The sequence below is a fragment of the Ailuropoda melanoleuca genome, chromosome 11 (genome assembly GCF_002007445.2).
Source record: "Ailuropoda melanoleuca isolate Jingjing chromosome 11, ASM200744v2, whole genome shotgun sequence".
NCBI classification, from domain to species: Eukaryota; Metazoa; Chordata; class Mammalia; order Carnivora; family Ursidae; genus Ailuropoda; species Ailuropoda melanoleuca.
This window is the reverse complement of record NC_048228.1, coordinates 42,817,947-42,821,257: the sequence shown is the minus strand read 5'-3', so window position 1 is coordinate 42,821,257 and position 3,311 is coordinate 42,817,947. Positions and strand designations below refer to the sequence as shown.

The 3,311-nt window shown below is 36.4% G+C and overlaps 1 non-coding gene across 1 annotated transcript; it reads right to left on the bottom strand.

The window, feature by feature from the left end:
* Positions 1 to 360: 360 nt before the first annotated feature.
* LOC117804546 lies at positions 361 to 467 on the bottom strand. The gene has a single exon (XR_004629022.1). It is a non-coding gene; the product is annotated as a U6 spliceosomal RNA (small nuclear RNA).
* Positions 468 to 3,311: the final 2,844 nt, after the last annotated feature.

Here is a 3,311-nt window from a genome sequence, read left to right as displayed (position 1 = left end):
TAAAAAAAAAAATATTGCTGGTCTACAGTATTTTTACCACCTTTCTGTGGTTACCAAGTTGTTTTTTTTTTTTTAACTTGTTCCCCTGGGGTCATATTATTCCAATAATTTCTTTATTTATAGTCAGTTTAGAACGTCCATAGTTATGAACAGAGCTATGTTCCAGAGTAAACTGCATTCTGCTCACCATCAGCAAATAGTTTTAGTAGTGGTCTATAGTCATATCAGTTTTGGCTATGTCTTACTGTTTCCTGTAAGGTATTAGTCATTAACTGGTGGCCCTTGACTGCAAACTGTTTTATTTTGTCAACTCAGTGGTTTTTATTTGGTTTTTTTTTTTTTTTTTTTGCTTTTTTTGTTTTTCATATGGAATGCTTCACAGATTTGTGTGTCATCCTTGCGCAGGGACCATGCCAATCTTCTGTGTATCATTCCAATTTTAGTATATGTGCTGCCTAAGTGAACACTAACTCAGTATTTTTATTTTTGTCTTTATTCAATTTGTGCCCTTTTAGGTGAGCATGCACCTAAAGGTTTTGCTATAAAACTCCAGCAATCTCTTTTATATATAGCCTATTCATTTTAAATGCCTGTACCTGGCTGGCATTTAATGGCATTCAAGTTTGTCATATTGGCTGTGTAAGTGCTTGTAAGAAGAAGGATAAGTGGTAAAGATCGAAAGTGGCAAAAAATAAAAAATAAAAGGTAACCGTTCCATGTAAATACAGTATATAGAATGAATCATTTCACAGGAGTAGCAATCAGAAGAGCAAGAAGTGATCATCTATTCTTTGTGAAAAGGGCTGGGCCGACGCCAGTGATAGCAGGAAGAGTGACCGCCGGAATCGAAAACTTGGAGAGTGAGAGAGAGCACAGTGGGGTGAAGGGCGGATGGAGAAGCAGATGCCCTGGTGAGCAGCGAGACTTGATCCTGGGACTCTGGGATCATGACCTGAGCCGAAGGCTGCCACTTAACCGACTGAGCCACCCAGGCGCCCCAAAAACTTTTTGATTGTGAAGCTGGAGGCTCAGCATAAGAGTTGAAAGTTTTTTAGCTTCAGGGACATTCAGAAGACGGCTCGGAGTTTGTTGGAAGAACTGAAAGCCAAGCACGGGGAAAGCGAGGTTGATGGGATTATGGCTGCAAGCTTCGCCTGGCTTTGCAGGTTCCAGGCCGGTTGGAATCTGCACAACATCAAAGTGAGGAGAGAGGCTGCAAGAGCTGATAATGCGATTTCTTAAAAGAAGGAAAGTTCTTCACCCACTACAGATGAAATTGTTCCACTTGGGGGAAAAGATGACAACAGGATGTATATAGTGAGGTGGTGAAGAGTGTGCAGGATTTTAAAACTTTGCCTTCAAAGTTTCAGTGCAAACTTCCTGTGGGAGAATGCATCCTGGGAGTGCAGATTTAAGCTTCCTTTATTTTAAACAGTTTTTCAGATTGGACTATTTCATAGTTTGCAGCATTTATGTGCAGAGGGATAGAGGAATAGATTTGTCCCTTGTCATAGCCCTAGTGAGCTCAGATACGAAAGCAAAAATGACAATCCATGACTTAAAAATACTGCAGATATGATTTTGCTATGGGTAAAAAATTTTTAATTTTTAAAATTGTGGTTAGAAATTCAGCAGATAAAATTTATTATTTTAACTGTATATTGTTTAAGTGTACAATTCCGTGGCATTAAGTATATTCACATTGTTGTGCAATAATTTTCATCATCTTTTTCATCTTCCCCAACCGAAACTATATCCATTTCACACTAACTCCCCCTTCCTCCCCAGCCTCTACCCACCCCGCCCCCCGCCTCTCCCACCGGCTACAACCACCATTCTAATTCCCGTCTCTATTAATCTGACTACGCTAGGTACCTCGTAAAAATATAATCGTATAATATTTGTTCTTTTATGACTGGGTTATTTCACTTAGCGTAATGTCTTCTAGGTTCATCCATGTTGTAGTCTGTGTCAGAATCTTCTTCCTTTTTAAGGCTGAATGTACCACATTTTTTGTATGCATTCATCTAGTGATGGATGCTTGGGTTGCTTTCACTTTTTGGCCATTGTGAATGATTCTGCTATGAATATGGGTGTACAGATATTTATTTGAACCTGCTTTCAGTTCTTTTGGGTATATATCTGGAAGTGAATTGCTGGATTATGTGGTAATTCTATTTTTATTTTTTTGAGGAATGATCATGTCATTTTCCACAGTGGCTGCACCATTTTACATTCTCATCAGCAATGCTCAAGCTTCCAATTCCTGCACATCCTTGCCAACACTTGTTATTTTCTGTTTTTGTTTGTTTGTTTGTTTTATAATAGCTATCCTAATGGGTGTGAAGTCGTATCTCATTTTGGTTTTGATTTGCAAAACTGTTGAAGTGCTGTTGAACACTTTTTCATGTGCTTATTGCCTACTTGTATATCTTCTTAGGAGAAATGTCTATTTATTTAAATCCTTTGCCCATTTTTGAGTTGGGCTGTTTGTTTTTTGCTTTTGAGTTGTAGGAATTCTCCATATATTCTGGATTTTAATCCCTTATCAAATACCTGATTTGCATATATTTTCTTAATTCTGTGAGATGTCTTCTCACTCTATTAATAGGATCCTTTGATGCACAAAGTTTATAATTTGATGAAATCCATTTACTTAATTTTTCTTTGCCTGTGCTTTTGTGTCACCTCCAGTAAATCACTGTCAGATCAATGCCATGAAGCTTTCCCCTTTGTTTGGTTCTCAAAGTTTTAGAATCTCATTTTGTACTTTTAGTTCTTTGATTAATTTTGAGCCAATTTTTGTATACGGTATAAGGTCAGTGTTCCTTTTTTTTTTTTTCTTAACGTGTGGTTTAGTTTTTCCAACATCATTTACTGAGTAATTTTTAGTTTTTAAAGGAAAATTCTGATTTTTATCATTCCCTTTAGTTATAATTAATGTTTGCTTACATTTGGCACTTTTTTCTTTAAGTTTGATGTAAAAGAGCACATCCACTGCAGGAATGTCCAGATAGACACACACACAGATACACACACAGAAACACACACACATCAATAAACAGAAACCACAAGAGTTGTGTTTGCATGAGATTCCATTAGGCTGCTAATGACATACAGACACCGTTGAACGAAAGACTTTTTTCATTTTATTATTTTATTTTTTTAGTGAAATATTTTACATTTTAATGTAATTTTATTTGTTTAAACATTTTTAAATTTAAATTCAATCAATTAACATATAATGTATTATTGGTTTCAGGGGTACATGTCTGTGATTCATCAGTCTTATGTAACACCCAGTGCTCATT